Source organism: Schistocerca nitens, chromosome 4 (assembly GCF_023898315.1).
Source record: "Schistocerca nitens isolate TAMUIC-IGC-003100 chromosome 4, iqSchNite1.1, whole genome shotgun sequence".
Classification (NCBI taxonomy): domain Eukaryota; kingdom Metazoa; phylum Arthropoda; class Insecta; order Orthoptera; family Acrididae; genus Schistocerca; species Schistocerca nitens.
Window position 1 is genome coordinate 212,005,725 of NC_064617.1, and position 17,688 is coordinate 212,023,412.

Here is a 17,688-nt window from a genome sequence, read left to right on the forward strand (position 1 = left end):
TCTCCCTCCACGTCTCTCTCTACGTAGGTAGAACAGGTACCAGACTCCGGCTTATTGGTAGAACACTGGTAAAATACGGTCAGTCTACAAAGTAACTTGCTTAAAAAACACTCGTGCGACCCATCGTACAATATTGCTCAAGTGCTTGAGAGCCATGCAAGACAGCCACCGTGAACGAAGTACATCCATTTCCAGATTTCTAGGGGAAGGTCATCCAAATAGTAGGCAATGTGTAACACGAGATATAAGGCGGGTGAGCATTACGTGCGGTCCTAATAAAATATCATAGTAAAGTTTTTCCCTAAATGATTCAGAAACGTTTCCTTAAATTTATTTTCTACCATTTGGTGTGCACACGCTTCAGCAGCGCTGTATTAAACACGGTCCAGTTACATCAATATGACCACTGCCTACGTTTGACGTCAACGTGCGATAACCACTCACAGACGGCAGATGTCAGTACTTGCAGGAACGGGGTGGGGAGGGTGGGTGTAAAAAACAGTGAAATTGTTGTCGTAATGATGAAACGGAGCGATATGTCAGACATCCAAATGGGTTTGATCATTGGAATTCTAGCCAATGCTGAAAGAATTATCGGAATGGCTAAGTTTGTAAAATGTTCATGTGCCTCCATTGTTTAGGTATACCGTCCATGCCAGAATGGTGCTACCCAACCAGCGCCGGGGCAACTGTGATGCACTGTTGGCCGTAGACGACAGGGGTGAACTACAGCTGCGGAGATGTTTACGAGGATTTTAGGCGTCCAACTGTGGAGCAACTGACGACCCAGATGAACCAAGGGACTACCAACAGTGTCTCCTCAACGACCATTCAGCGAACGTCACTCTGTACGGGCAGGGCTTGGTTTATGCACCCCTGCTGACTGCTGTTCATCAGGGACGAAGGTGGAATTTGCACTCCAGTCCGCAATGGAACGTCCACTGAACGGCGACCGGCGGCCTTTTTAGCTGAACCATGTTTTCTGTTCCATCGAACAGACGACCATTGGTGTGTACGATCCTGTAACTATGTGACTACGTAGGCTTTCCCTGCGTAATAAGTCTTGAAAGTCTCTTCGGTAATAAGTCTTGAAAGTCTCTTCGGGTTTGCTGCCGGATCCTGAAATCAACTTGACTCGATATTTCAGCGATCCAACTGGTCGCCATCTTCAGGAGAATGTCGATATTTCACCTTTCCAACTGGTCGCCATCTTCAGGAGAATGTCGATATTTCACCTTTCCAACTGGTCGCCATCTTCAGGATAATGTCGATATTTCACCTTTCCAACTGGTCGCCATCTTCAGGAGAATGTCGATATTTCACCTTTCCAACTGGTCGCCATCTTCAGGATAATGTCGATATTTCGGCGATCCAACTGGTCACCATCTTCAGGAGAATGTCGATATTTCACCTTTCCAACTGGTCGCCATCTTCAGGATAATGTCGATATTTCACCTTTCCAACTGGTCGCCATCTTCAGGATAATGTCGATATTTCACCTTTCCAACTGGTCGCCATCTTCAGGAGAATGTCGATATTTCACCTTTCCAACTGGTCGCCATCTTCAGGATAATGTCGATATTTCGGCGATCCAACTGGTCACCATCTTCTCCTGAAGATGGCGACCAGTTGGATTGCCGAAATATCGAGTCAAGTTGATTTTAGGATCTGGCAGCAAACCCGAAGAGACTTTCAAGACCCTGTAACTATCTTTGGAAGGGTCCAGGCCCGATGAGAGAGCGTTATGGTGTGGGGAATGTTTTCGTGGTATTCCTTGGGTAATGTCGTCATTCTGAAAGGCACATGGATCAACACAAGTATGCATCTATCCTTGGGGACCATGTCCACTCCTAAATGCAATTTGTTGTTTCCTCTGCACGGCGGCAGCTATCAGCAGGAGGATGAGTTTACCGAACTCCCCTGGCTACAACCCAATCGAGAATCCGAGGGACCACCTCGAGAGGGCTGTTCGCGCCAGGGATCCTCGACCGAGAAACGTAGCGCAGCTGGCCACGGCATTGGCTCCGAACGAGGACTAATCGCTGGATGTAATCGGAGAAACTAATCCATCAGTAACATTTCAGTCCTTCTGAAACTGCCAACTAACGCGACACCAGGCAGACCTTATGTACTGACGGACAGGGTCCACTGAACATTGTGGAGGGTGGATCTAAAAACTAGCATGAAATCAGAGGAAGGAAGTGCTCGTGAGTTCCAAAGTGCTACCAGCAGTTGCATATGGCGTCACACTGTTGCTTCTTCCTCATTTTAAAACATTTATGCCAACGAAAACCCTGTGCCCGTGAAGGACTCGAACCCTGATCCCTGTGTTTCGCGATCGCACAGTTACCTACTGCGCTACCCGTCCACGGCCAACGGACCAACTCTGTACTTCAACTACACTCATGCTCATAAATTAAGGATAATTGCAGAATGTGGTGCCATACAACGTGGCACTACACAAAACTAGCGCTAATAACATAGGTACATAGGGAACACACGCGACACAGATCTGTAAGTCCACGGTATTGGTGATAAGTTGAGAAAACCGTCCCAAATCACATATGCTACAAAACGCCACTGTTTCCTGCACATGTACCCCGATATCAATATGGGATATCATCACGATGCACACATACACAGGCCGCACAACGGGTTGGCATACTCTGGATCAGATGGTCGACCAGCTGCTGGGGTATAGCCTCCCATTCTTGCACCAGTGCCTGTCGGAGCTCCTGAAGTGTCGTACGGGTTTGAAGACGTGCAGCGAAAGGTCTAGAGAGAGCATCCCAGACGTGCTAGATGGGATTTAGATCTGGAGAACAGGCAGGCCACTCCTTCGCCTGATATCTTCTGTTTCAAGGTACTTCTCGACGATGGCAGCTCGGTGGGACCTTCAGGAGGAAGGTGGGACCCACTGCACCCCTGAAAAGGCGGACATACTTGTGCAAAATGACGTCCCGATACACCTCACCTGACCTCTGTTAAAGACATGCACGGGTGTATGTGCACCAGTCATAATCCTACCACACACCATCAAAGCATGACCTCCATACACGTCCCTTTGAAGGACATTAAGGGGTTGGTATCTGGTTCAAGCTTCACGCCAGATGAAAACCCGACGAGAATCACTGTTCAGACTATACCTCGACTCGTCCCTGAACATAACCTGGGACCACTGTTCCACTGTCCATGCACTGTGTTCTTGACACCATGCTTTACTGGCTCTCCTGTGACCAGGGGTCAATGGAATGCACCTTGCAGGTCTCCGGGCGAATAAACCATTTCTGTTCAGTCGTCTGTAGACTGTGTGTCTGGAGACAACTGTTCCAGTGGCGATGGTAAGATCCCGAGCGAGGCTACCGGCAGTACTCCGTGGTCCTCGGCGAGGACTGATGGTGAGATATCGGTCTTCTTGTGGTGTTGTACGCTGTGGACATCCCGTACTGTAGCGCCTGGACACGTTTGCTGTCTGCTGGAATCGTTGCCATAATCTTGAGAACACACTTTGTGGCACACGGAAGGCCCGTGCTATGACCTGCTGTGTTTGACCAGCCTCCAGTCGCCCTAGTATTCTACCCCTCATAACGTCATCAGTATGTATTCTTTGTGCCATTTTCAACACACAGTCACCATTAGCACGTCTGAAAATGTCTGCACACTTGATTGGTAGGAAAAAAAGGAACGAAGCCGAGTGGGAATTTGTTCCGATTTTTGTTTCATTTATCTTGAGTAGTGAGTGCATGGCTAGGGAATTGGCTGAATTTTACGGGGAATTTTCCAAACGTAACACCAAGCTAAATGGTGTAAATATTTGTCGTTCAGTCCAACTTGTGTTAATTTGGCAAACAATTACGCTGCAACATCGCAGAAACGCAGACAGTGCTCTAGTGGCTACGATCTAACACAAAATTAGACTTAATTTACATTAAAAATAAAATATATTCTACGGAACTGAAGTAATTCACCTGTAGTGAACGATTTGATTACGACTGTTAATACGAGAAGGACATCATATGGCGTGAATTCAGCGTGGCTGTAGCGCCAAATGGGGCTGGCTCCGTAGAAAGAGGCTGTTGAAGGAACGGGAAAAAGACAGTATGTTTCTATCAGTGAGCAGTTACGGTGCACTGTGGAAGTGTTCTTCATTATAACAGGGCCAAGAGACAACATATGAATGACTTCACACGGAGAAGAATCATCGGAAAACTGGAAGGACGCAGTGTGTCGAGTGTAGCCCAGCTGTTTGGTATTGCTCACAGTACTGTTTCATGCACATGGGGATTATCCGTACGATTGGCTCTGCTGCCCGAGGGAGAGGAGATCATCCACCACGGTCAACTACAGCGGGAGATGACCGCTACATTGTGCACCAGCAAGAAGGGACCCACTTGAAACAGTGGGTGCAATTGTAGTCACATTAAACATGTCTGAAAAGCACGCAAACTCACGCTCCACAATAGCACCGCGACTGCATTGGGTGGTCTCTTTGCCCGACAACCAGTGCTTCGTGTTCCGTTGACACCCGCACATTGGCGGCATCATTTGCGATGGTATCAAAAGCGCAGGGACTAGACCAACGAAGAACGGGGTCACGTGCACTTCACGGACGAGAACAGACTCAGTCTGAGTAGTGATTCTGCTGGTCGGCCGGTTGGTTGGTTGGTTGGTTGATTTGAGCGAGGGGACCAAACAGCAAGGTCATCGGTCAAATAGGATTAGTGAAGGATGGGGAAGGAAATCGGCCGTGCCCTTTCAAAGGGACTATCCCGACTCCTTTGGATACCCCTTTCGCCACAAATACGCAAGAGCTTCGAGAAAGGGTACCTTCACTGTCAACAGGCATGACTGTGGTGCTCCAAGGAGACGTCGCACACCCGAATTGGAGGAAGCCGTACTGTATCACGTTGAAGAGAACCCCTCAATTTCCATGGCTATTAATGAATGGAACTGTAAAACAAGTGACATGCTGGGTCACGATTAATCAGTAACCTGTGAAAGGGGTTGTGTTGTCAACATGTTTTCAAATGAAACTTCCTGGCGGATTAAAACTGTGTGCCCGACCGAGACTCGAACTCGGGACCTTTGCCTTTGGCGGGCAAGTGCTCTACCAACTGAGCTACCGAAGCACGACTCACGCCCGGTACTCACAGCTTTACTTCTGCCAGTATCTCGTCTCCTACCTTCCAAACTTTACAGAACCTCTCCTGCGAGCTTCTGTACAGTTTGGAAGGTAGGAGACGAGATACTGGCAGAAGTAAAGCTGTGAGTACCGGGCGTGAGTCGTGCTTCGGTAGCTCAGTTGGTAGAGCACTTGCCCGCCAAAGGCAAAGGTCCCGAGTTCGAGTCTCGGTCGGGCACACAGTTTTAATCCGCCAGGAAGTTTCATATCAGCGCACACTCCGCTGCAGAGTGAAAATCTCATTCTGGAAACATCCCCCAGGCTGTGGCTAAGCCATGTCTCCGCTATATCCTTTCTTTCAGGAGTGCTAGTTCTGCAAGGTTCGCAGGAGAGCTTCTGTAAAGTTTGGAAGGTAGGAGACGAGATACTGGCAGAAGTAAAGCTGTGAGTACCGGGCGTGAGTCGTGCTTCGGTAGCTCAGTTGGTAGAGCACTTGCCCGCCAAAGGCAAAGGTCCCGAGTTCGAGTCTCGGTCGGGCACACAGTTTTAATCCGCCAGGAAGTTTCATATCAGCGCACACTCCGCTGCAGAGTGAAAATCTCATTCTGGAAACATCCCCCAGGCTGTGGCTAAGCCATGTCTCCGCTATATCCTTTCTTTCAGGAGTGCTAGTTCTGCAAGGTTCGCAGGAGAGCTTCTGTAAAGTTTGGAAGGTAGGAGACGAGATACTGGCAGAAGTAAAGCTGTGAGTACCGGGCGTGAGTCGTGCTTCGGTAGCTCAGTTGGTAGAGCACTTGCCCGCCAAAGGCAAAGGTCCCGAGTTCGAGTCTCGGTCGGGCACACAGTTTTAATCCGCCAGGAAGTTTCATATCAGCGCACACTCCGCTGCAGAGTGAAAATCTCATTCTGGAATGTTTTCAAATGGTTGTAGCATGGAAGAAGTACATATGGTTTGGTTCAAATGGCTCTGAGCACTATGTGCCTTAACTTCTGAGGTCATCAGTCGCCTAGAACCTAGATCTAATTAAACCTAACTAAGCTAAGGACATCACACACATCCATGCCCGAGGCAGGATTCGAACCTGCGACCATAGGGGTCGCTCGGTTCCAGACTGTAGCGCCTAGAACCGCACGGCCACTCCGGCCGGCTAACGGGAATTTCCAAATAGCTTGTACAATAGGACGTGTGTATATCTGTTCCACATCTCCTCCTAAAGCAATAGTACGATTTCAACCAAATTTGGAACACATTTGAGAAGAAGCACTGTGGGAATAAGAACCACTTAGATCCCATAGGTGTGGCGATGAGGGTGAGAATGATTGGCAATCACTGGCATTTAGGCTACATGGCATTACAGGCATGTTGTATAGGTAGTAATGAAATGTGTGCCAGCAGCTATACAAGCCGATGGTCATGGAGGGGCAGAGAGGAGGGGAAGAAGGAGATGAATAACGAGAGAGGGAGGATGAGGTGGACAGAAAGAAGGGGGAGGAGGATATGGACAGAGAGGCTGGGAGGAGGAGATGTACAGAGCGAGATGGAGGATGAATGGATATAAGAAGGAGGACGAGATGGATAGAGAGGGAGGAAGATATGAACGGAAAGAGGGAAAGAGGGGATAGAGGAGGATATGGACAGAGAGAAAGGAAGGGGGAAATGTTCAGAGAGAGAAAGGGGGAAATGGACAGAGTGAGGGGAAGAAGGAGATGGATAGGGAGAGAAGAGGAAGAGATGCTCAGAGAGATGCTGATGACAATGTTTGGTTTGTGCGGCGCTCAACTGCGCGGTCATCAGCACCGGTACAAAATCCCAATGTTTACACAGTCCAATTTTTTACACAGTCCAATCGAGCCACTGTCACGAATGATGATGATAATGAAATGCTGAGGACAACACAAACACCCAGTCCCCATGCAGAGAAAATCCCCAACCTGGCCGGGAATCGAAGCCGGGACCCTGTGATCCTGAGATAGCAATGCTAGCCACTAGACCACGAGCTGCGGACTGCTCAGAGAGAGTGGAAGGAGGAGATGAATAGAGAGAGGTGGGGGAGGTGGAGGTGCAGGGGACAGGTGGAGAGGGGAGGAATGGATGGACAGAGAGAGGGCCAGGAAGATATGAACAGAAGGGGGAGGAGGATATGGACAGAAAGAGGGGGGTGGAGGAGAGGGACAGAGAAAGGGAGAATAGGTGATGAAGTGAGGCAGGTAGAGTAAGAGATGGATAGAGGAGCGGGACAAGGAGATGGACAGACAGAGGGAGGAGGAGGATATGGATGAGGGGTGGAGGAGAAGAAGATAGAGGATGAGGAGATGGACAGTGGAATGGGGGAAGGAGGTGATGGAAATAGAGAGAGAGAAGAAAGATATGGACAGAGAGGGGGGGGGGGGGGGAGGTGAGACTATGCTCATGCGAATGGAGGTACAGGTAATTGACTGAATTGTAGAACTTTAAAATGGTGTCATAATCTAGTCATTAAGAGGTATAATCTTAGGATAAAGGATTAACACAAAAAGTCAAATATTAAAGTTTGAAACCGTGTATAAGTCTTGAGGCAACAAAACTCACAGCGCGCAAGTTATCCAAACTATACTCATCCAGTATTTGCGAATGAGAGCACTTCACTACTTCCAAGAAATCTTACACATAATTTCAAAGCTTTTTGAAACTTTTTCTCACTCACATTTCCTACAGGATAATGAGAAAAAATGTTTATTGCATAGTACATTTTCGCTGTTCATGCAGTAAAACTTCACCATCAGGCATGATATTTTAATTTGCTACTGCTTTACTACTACAGATTTACTACTACAAATTTTACAGACAGTATCCACATATATCACTGAATGAACATGCAAAATTGTATTATTGTACGACTCATAATTCAAGAATAGGATGTCATGATCATTGAGATGCGTGAAAAGCTAGCTTTTGTTAAAATGGAATGCAGTTTACACAGAATATAACCAGCTAGCACCAAATTAAGAGCGCGACTTCCAACAAACATTGAACATGAATACCAGTTTTGGTTTTGAGATTTTCAGTAGCGTGGGTATGAATAAACTGAAACTAATAAAATCAACAAAATTTGAACTTTGTGTCCTCGATCATAAAAGTTTTACAGGCTTAATGTGAGCCACTTAACACTTTAATTCATTTGAAAAGTAATCAGCTGTTTGAAGCTGTTTTATACGTGGGAGTTCGATTCTCTAAGGCATCTAGCAGTAAAAGAACGAGTGATAAATTATTCGACTATTTTCAGGTTAACAGTTATGGCAACTATAGATCGTAGTAAACCATAATTTGTACTGACTGCCCTCATTTTTCGTCCCTTGGAACTTCACACTCGGACCTACATACAGGGTGATTCACGAAGATATGCAAATATTTTAATATGTTGTTCTACAAATAAAACTAAAGAAAAAAGTTCGTATAAACAAAGGTCCGCAAATGTTTAATTACAGAGTTACGACTAATAAAAGATTTTGCCTGTAATTTAGCAACTTCACTAATATGAAGCCACCCCAAAACTGTACGTGGTTAAAGTAAAGCACGATTTCCATTCATTTTGTTGTTTTTGATCTAGTGAATCTAATAGAACATGTCCCAGACGTGTATCTGCAGTAGTTTTCCAGAACATCCAGAGAAGCAAAGACTTAATTTCGTAAAATTTTTAATTTATCAATTACTTGGACCAATTTGTATTTTAAATTCCAGACAATTGCACGAAGTTTTCAACAGAAGTTGCGGAGAATTCAATTTTGGAAAAATGATGGTAATAACGTTAACTGAAACTGTATGAACGCGTCAGATAATCTACTTTTATTAATACCATAGCACACGTGAACTCATGTTAAACCGGGAAAAACAAACCTCAGTGTTAAGAAAGTTGTACAGTGTACATGCAATTTCACAGCACATTCGCAGTAAATGTTCAGAAATGTCTCCACCGAGTTCAATGCATTTAGCTGCACGTGTATGAACAGATTTTGTTGCTCGTTTCAGTTTCACAGGGTTGTTCTTAATTTCCTCTTCTCCTCCGAGTTGGATAACATACGCGATATTCGTTAACTGCAGCCGTAGCATTACCATCACATTTGCCATAAATAAACACCATATCGGCGTATTCCACTGTCGTAAATTTTGGAAGGAATCCCTATTTCATAAATAATCTACAAACTACAACAGTTACTATGTGGTTTCACTTAAATACACTGTTATTATGTTCCTTCACTGAACAATACAGAAAATTAACTCTTTTCAAGATTAGGAAACGACTGAAACAACTCACTAACGGTTGCCAACAATGACAAACTTTCTACATTCTTAATGGAAAGTAAACAAATTTACTTGTATAATAAACTTTGCTTCTCTGGATGTTTTGGAAAACTACTGCAGATACAAATTTGGGACATGTTTTATTAGATTCACCGGGCCAATAGCAACAAAATAAATTGAAATCCTGCTTTACTTTAACCTACTGCAGTTTTGCGATGGCTTCATATTAGCGAAGTTGCTTAATTTCAGGAAAAATCTTTTATTAACCGTAACTCCGTTATTAAATATTTGCTGACCTATGTTTATATGAACTTTTTTTAGTTTTACTTGTAGAATAACATATTAAAATATTTGCATATCTTCGTGAATCATCCTGTATATCTGAATCAGAGTTCGTGTGTTCGACCACCAAAGCGGGATTGTTCGTTTGCAAAATATCGTCCCGAGCATATTTTCTGTAGAAAATGGACGTCAAAGAAAATCAGTTTTTGTAACGCTGTACTCATATGTCTGACAAGAGTCTTCATCAAATAAATGAAGTGATGTTGCCTAGTTAGGACAGTAAGTTGAGTTTCGCGTTACAAGTCAGATTCAGTTTGTTTGATTCCTGTTATGGGTCCATTTTTTTCTGATTTCTAAATGCCCAATGATTCTCTAATATACACTTTTCATTAAATGATACGCTGCCTACAACTACATTTTTTTACGTTAAACATATCAAATATTTATCAACATTCATGAAGGGTAATGATCGGTTAAAAATAGTTATCTGTCATAGCACAAAAATAACTAATCAATGTGGAGGTATTAAACAACTTACTACATTCAGTACGAACGGGTAACAGTAATATTCTAAATTTACCATCAGTGGTAATAAGACTTGCACAAAAGACACATAGCCTTCAGGGTAAATCGTTAAATCGAGTTCCCTGCATCTCTAAAGATTTAGCGACTCGCTGGACCAAGTTCTCTCTTCATTTAAAAGCGGAATAATAAAGACGATGTTACTCTCATTTCTGTGTTGGCACTAAATAATTGCACATGTTTTATATAAGACCTGCTGTAATTGACATCTAACGATTAGGAACCAAGATACCACATATCGCAGTCTGAAATCAGGAAATTAAAAATACCGCACCTAGATCCGGAACTGAATTTGCGAAATCGAGTACTCTAACGCAAAAATCTGTAAACCTGTACACCAGCCTAATATCGTTTAGGGCCTCCGCGAGCACGCAGAAGTGCCGCAGCAGAACATGGCATGGACTCGACTAACGTATGAAGTAGAGCTGTGGGGTACTGACACCATGACTCCTGCCGGGCTGTCCATAAATCCGTAAGAGTACGAAGGGGTGGCGATCTCTTCTGAACAGAAAATTGCAAGGCATCCCAGAACGCTCAATAATGTTCATGTCTGGGGAGTTTGGTAGTCAGCGGTTGTGTTTAAACTCAGAATAGTGTTCCTGGAGCCACTATGTAGCAATCCTGGACGTGTAGCTGCTGGAATTGCCAAAGTCCGTCGGAATGCACAATGGACATGAATGGATGTAGGCGATCAGACCAGAAAGTTGGTCGTAAAAAAGCACTTTACACTTCACCAAAACACACTGTAATCGTGATTATTGTGTGTCCCAGCCTCTGCAAAGGCTCGCCATTTTACACACTAAAGTAACACCACGTAAAAGAGAACACAAACAGCTAAGAAGCGTACAGAACACACACACACACACACACACACACACACACAAACACCTCCCCCCCAACACACACACACACACACAAACACCTCCCCCCCAACACACACACACACACACACACACAAAATTTGGCGCCAAACTTACTGGTGAACAAATGAGCACTGACTGGGCTGGGACACGCAAGAACCACGATTACAGCGTGTTTTGATGAAGTGTAAAGTGCTTTTTTACGATCAAATTTCTGAAAATATGTGTTACATTTACGTGTGCTTCACATCACCTCATCAGGATGCTGAGAAAAAAGGGCTTGCCACACAAAAACGTAAGTAAGAACGAATATATTCGCGAAATATCGCGACAAACTAAATTACGTTTAAAATATAAAGTGATAAGTTAGCTCCCAACAAAATTTGTCATCAACGTCGTTTGGTTGCAAACGACAAGCTACCAGTACGAAATAATACGCAAGTGGTCCTGCAAAACCACGCGCCGGTCGAGGTGCCCGAGCGGTTCTAGGCGCTTCAGTCCGGAACCGGGCGATAGCTACGGTCGCAGGTTCGAATCCTGCCTCGGGCATGGATGTGTGTGATGTCCTTAGGTTAGTTAGGTTTAAGTAGTTCTAAGTTCTAGGGGACTGATGACCTCAGGAGTTAAGTCCCATAGTGCTCAGAGCCATTTGAACCATTTTTTTTTTTGTATTACAAGGATAGTGTTGTTACACTAACATGCAATAATTGAATTTCTTAGATTACTGGCACTATAGTCATTGTGTGTGCGTGTTGTAAGATTCATTTCTCAAAGTTTTCAAGCAAACTTTAAGCACAGTAAATCTAATTCTAATTGTTAGAATTTTTGTTAATGTAACTGACTCTGTCACGTCCATATATATTTGGCAGCTGCACATTGCACGAGTTGTAATGAAGTTAAAGCTTGTTGCGTGGAATCGCTGCATAAGAAAAAATAAGAAACGTGCTTCGATTCGTGACTGAATGAAGAAAACACGTGAGCTCGGTTGCTCAGCATCCTTGCTGAAATAATTTGTAATGGAAGACCCAAGATATTCCTTTAATTATCTTAGAATGTCACCAGAACTGTTAACGTTTATCCTAAATAGAGTTAATTATGCGATAAGGAATTAAGATATTGCAATGCATGAACCACTGTCTCCAGAACTGAAATTACATATCACATTGCATGCATCCCCCCCCCGCCCGCCCCCCCCCCGTGAACCATGGACCTTGGCGTTGGTGGGGAGGCTTGCGTGCCTCAGCGATACAGATAGCCGTACCGTAGGTGCAACCACAATGGAGGGGTATCTGTTGAGAGGCCAGACAAACGGTTGGTTCCTGAAGAGGGGCAGCAGCCTTTTCAGTAGTTACAGGGGCAACAGTCTGGATGATTGACTGAATTGGCCTTGTAACACTAACCAAAACGGCATTGCTGTGCTGGTATTGCGAACGTCTGAAAGCAAGGGGAAACTACAGCCTTAATTTTTCCCGAGGGCATGCAGCTTTACTGTATGGTAAAATGATGTTGGCGTCCTCTTGGGTAAAATATTCCGGAGGTAAAATAGTCCCCCATTCGGATCTCCGGGCGGGGACTACTCAAGAGGACGTCGTTATCAGGAGAAAGAAAACTGGCGTTCTACGGATTGGAGCGTGGAATGTCAGATCCCTTAATCGGGCAGGTAGGTTAGAAAATTTAAAAAGGGAAATGGATAGGTTAAAGTTAGATATAGTGGGAATTAGTGAAGTTCGGTGGCAGGAGGAACAAGACTTTTGGTCAGGTGAGTACAGGGTTATAAATACAAAATCAAATAGAGGTAATGCAGGAATAGATTTAATAATGAATAAAAAAATAGGAGTGCGGGTAAGCTACTACAAACAGCATAGTGAACGCATTATTGTGGCCAAGGTAGACAAGAAGCCCATGCCTACTACAGTAGTACAAGTTTATACGCCAACTAGCTCTGCAGATGACGAAGAAATTGAAGAAATGTATGATGAAATCAAAGAAATTATTCAGATAGAGAAGGGAGATGAAAATTTAATAGTAATGGGTGACTGGAATTCGGTAGTAAGAAAAGGGAGAGAAGGAAACGTAGTAGGTGAATATGGATTGGGGCTAAGAAATGAAAGAGGAAGCCACCTGCTAGAATATTGCACAGAGCACAACTTAATCATAGCTAACACTTGGTTTAAGAATCATGACAGAAGGTTGTATACATGGAAGAAGCCTGGAGATACTAAAAGGTATCAGATAGATTATATAATGGTAAGACAGAGATTTAGGAACCGGGTTTTAAATTGTAAGACATTTCCAGGGAAAGATGTGGACTCTGCCCACAATTTATTGGTTATGACCAGTAGATTAAAACTGAAGAAACTGCAAAAAGGTGGGAATTTAAGGAGATGGGACCTGGATAAACTGAAAGAACCAGAGGTTATACAGAGTTTCAGGGAGAGCAAAACGGAACAATTGACAGGAATGGGTAGCTATGAGGGATGAAGTAGTGCAGACAGCAGAGGATCAAGTAGGTAAAAAGACGAGGGCAAAGGGAAATGCTTGGGTAACAGAAGAGCTATTGAATTTAATTGGTGAAAGGAGATAATACAAAAATTCAGTAAATGAAACGGGCAAAAGGGTATATAAACGTCTCAAAAATGAGATCGACAGCATGAGCAAAATGGCTAAGCAGTGACGGCTAGAGGACAATTGTAAGGATGTAGAGGCATATATCACTAGGGGTAAGATAGATACTGCCTACAGTAAAATTAAAGAGACCTTTGGAGAAAAGTGAACAACTTGCATGAATATCAAGAGCTCAGATGGAAACCCAGTTCTAAGCAAAGAAGGAAAAGCAGAAAGGTGGACGGAGTATATAGAGGGTTTATACAAGGGCGATGTACTTGAGAACACTATTATGGAAATGGAAGAGGATGTAGATGAAGAAGAAATGGGAGATATGAAACTGCGTGAAGAGTTTGACAGAGCACTGAAAGATCTGAGTCGAAACAAGGATCCGGGAGTAGACAACATTCCATTAGGACTACTGACGGCCTTGGGAGAGCCAGTCCTGACAAAATTCTACCATCTGGTGAGCAAGATGTATGAGACAGGCGAAATACCCTCAGACTTCAAGAGGAATATAATAATTCCAATCCCAAAGTAAGCAGGTGTTGACAGATGTGAAAATTACCGAACAATCAGTTTAATAAGCCACAGCTGCAAAATACTAACGCGAATTCTTTACAGACGAATGGAAAAACTAGTAGAAGCCGACCTTGGGGAAGATCAGTTTGGATTCCGTAGAAATATTGGAAGACGTGAGGCAATACTGACCCTAGGACTTAGTTAGAAGAAAGATTAAGGAAAGGCAAACCTACGTTTCTAACATTTGTAGACTTAGAGAAAGCGTTTGACAATGTTGATTGGAATAGTCTCTTTCAAATTCTGAAGGTGGCAGGGGTAAACTACAGTGAGCGAAAGGCTATTTACAATTTGTACAGACACCAGATGGCAGTTATAAGAGTCGAGGGACATGAAAGGGAAGCAGTGGTTGGGAAGGGAGTGAGACAGGGTTGTAGCCTTTTCCCGATGTTATTCAATCTTTATATTGAGCAAGCAGTGAAGGAAACAAAAGAAAAATTCGGAGTAGGTATTAAAATCCATCGAGAAGTAATAAAAACTTTGAGGTTTGCCGATGACATTGTAATTCTGTCAGAGACATCAAAGGACTTGGAAGAGCAGTTGAACGGAATGGATAATGTCTTGAAAGGATAAGATGAACATCAACAAAATCAAAACGAGGATAATGGAATGTAGTCGAATTAAGTGTGGTGATGCTAAGCGAATTAGATTAGGAAATGAGACACTTAAAGTAGTAAAGGAATTTTGTTATTTGGGAAAGAAAATAACTGATGGTCGAAGTAGAGAGTATGTAAAATGTAGACTGGCAATGGCAAGGAAAGCGTTTTTGAAGAAGAGAAATTTGTTAACATCGAATATAGATTTAAGTGTCAGAAAGTCATTTCTGAAAGTACTTGTATGGAGTGTAGCCATGTATGGAAGTGAAACGTGGACGATAAATAGTTTGGACAAGAAGAGAATAGAAGCTTTCGAAATGTGGTGCTACAGAAGAATGCTGAAGATTAGACGGGTAGATCACATAACTAATGAGGAGGTATTGAATAGGATTGGGGAGAAGAGAAATTTGTGGCACAACTTGACTAGAAGAAGGGATCGGTTGGTAGGACATGTTCTGAGGCATCAAGGGATCACCAATTTAGTATTGGAGGGCAGTGTGGAGGGCAAAAATTGTAGAGTGAGACCAAGAGATGAATACAGTAAGCAAATTCAAAAGGAAGTAGGTTGCAGTAGGTACTGGGAGATGAAGAAGCTTGCACAGGATAGAGTAGCATGGAGAGCTGCATCAAACCAGTCTCAGGACTGAAATGAAACGAAATGTCGTGTGACGAGGGCCTCCCGGCGGGTAGACCGTTCGCCTGGTGCAAGTCTTCCGATTTGACGCCACTTCGGCGACTTGCGCATCGATGGGGATGAAATGATGATGATTACGACAACACCCAGCCCCTGAGCGGAGAAAATCTCCGACCCAGCCGGGAATCGAACCCGGGCCCTTCGGATTGACAGTCTGTCGCGCTGACCACTCAGCTACCGGGGGCGGTCCTCAGGACTGAAGACCACAACAACAACTAACATTGCATGCATTACAATCAAGAACACTCGGAATGCTATAAGATGCGCCTTTATTTGATGACGCTTTTTCATTAACACCAATAGTTATTAACAGTAATAATTATTAACATAAACAGCAGTAAGAACCACTTAGATCCCATAGGTGTGGCGATGAGGGTGAGAATGATTGGCAATCACTGGCATTTAGGCTACATGGCATTACAGACATGTTGTATAGGTAGTAATGAAATGCGTGCCAGCAGCTATACAAGCCGATGGTCATGGAGGGGCAGAGAGGAGGGGAAGAAGGAGATGAATAACGAGAGAGGGGGGATGAGGTGGACAGAAAGAAGGGGGAGGAGGATATGGACAGAGAGGCTGGGAGGAGGAGATGTACAGGGCGAGATGGAGGACGAATGGATATAAGAAGGAGGACGAGATGGATAGAGAGGAAGATATGAACGGAAAGAGGGAAAGAGGGGATAGAGGAGGATATGGACAGAGAGAAAGGAAGGGGGAAATGTTCAGAGAGAGGAAGGGGGAAATGGACAGAGTGAGGGGAAGAAGGAGATGGATAGGGAGAGAAGAGGAAGAGATGCTCAGAGAGATGCTGATGACAATGTTTGGTTTGTGCGGCGCTCAACTGCGCGGTCATCAGCACCGGTACAAAATCCCAATGTTTACACAGTCCAATTTTTTACACAGTCCAATCGAGCCACTGTCACGAATGATGATGATAATGAAATGCTGAGGACAACGCAAACACCCAGTCCCCATGCAGAGAAAATCCCCAACCTGGCCGGGAATCGAAGCCGGGACCCTGTGATTCTGAGATAGCAATGCTTGCCACTAGACCACGAGCTGCGGACTGCTCAGAGAGAGTGGAAGGAGGAGATGAATAGAGAGAGGTGGGGGAGGTGGAGGTGCAGGGGACAGGTGGAGAGGGGAGGAATGGATGGACAGAGAGAGGGCCAGGAAGATATGAACAGAAGGGGGAGGAGGATATGGACAGAAAGAGGGGGGTGGAGGAGAGGGACAGAGAAAGGGAGAATAGGTGATGAAGTGAGGCAGGTGGAGTAAGAGATGGATAGAGGAGTGGGACAAGGAGATGGACAGACAGAGGGAAGAGGAGGATATGGATGAGGGGTGGAGGAGAAGAAGATAGAGGATGAGGAGATGGACAGTGGAATGGGGGAAGGAGGCGATGGAAATAGAGAGAGAGAAGAAAGATATGGACAGAGAGGGGGGGGGGAGGTGAGACTATGCTCATGCGAATGGAGGTACAGGTAATTGACTGAATTTTAGAACTTTAAAATGGTGTCATAATCTAGTCATTAAGAGGTATAATCTTAGGATAAAGGATTAACACAAAAAGTCAAATATTAAAGTTTGAAACCGTGTATAAGTCTTGAGGCAACAAAACTCACAGCGCGCAAGTTATCCAAACTATACTCATCCAGTATTTGCGAATGAGAGCACTTCACTACTTCCAAGAAATCTTACACATAATTTCAAAGCTTTTTGAAACTTTTTCTCACTCACATTTCCTACAGGATAATGAAAAAAAATGTTTATTGCATAGTACATTTTCGCTGTTCATGCAGTAAAACTTCACCGTCAGGCATGATATTTTAATTTGCTACTGCTTTACTACTATCTCTACTGGCAACAAATTTTACAGACAGTATCCACATATATCACTGAATGAACATGCAAAGTTGTATTATTGTACGACTCATAATTCAAGAATAGGATGTCATGATCATTGAGATGCGTGAAAAGCTAGCTTTTGTTAAAATGGAATGCAGTTTACAGAGAATATAACCAGCTAGCACCAAATTAAGAGCGCGACTTCCAACAAACATTGAACATGAATTACCAGTTTTGGTTTT

At 44.1% G+C, this 17,688-nt stretch overlaps 4 non-coding genes across 4 annotated transcripts; 3 read left to right on the forward strand and 1 right to left on the reverse strand.

The window, feature by feature from the left end:
* Nucleotides 1-5,055: 5,055 nt before the first annotated feature.
* Nucleotides 5,056-5,130, reverse strand: Trnaw-cca (transfer RNA tryptophan (anticodon CCA)). Its single transcript has one exon. It is a non-coding gene; the product is annotated as a tRNA-Trp (tRNA).
* A 156-nt stretch (nt 5,131-5,286) lies between these two features.
* Trnaw-cca (transfer RNA tryptophan (anticodon CCA)) lies at nt 5,287-5,361 on the forward strand. The gene has a single exon. It is a non-coding gene; the product is annotated as a tRNA-Trp (tRNA).
* Nucleotides 5,362-5,587: 226 nt separating this feature from the next.
* On the forward strand, nt 5,588-5,662 carry Trnaw-cca (transfer RNA tryptophan (anticodon CCA)). Its single transcript has one exon. It is a non-coding gene; the product is annotated as a tRNA-Trp (tRNA).
* Nucleotides 5,663-5,888: 226 nt separating this feature from the next.
* Nucleotides 5,889-5,963, forward strand: Trnaw-cca (transfer RNA tryptophan (anticodon CCA)). Its single transcript has one exon. It is a non-coding gene; the product is annotated as a tRNA-Trp (tRNA).
* Nucleotides 5,964-17,688: the final 11,725 nt, after the last annotated feature.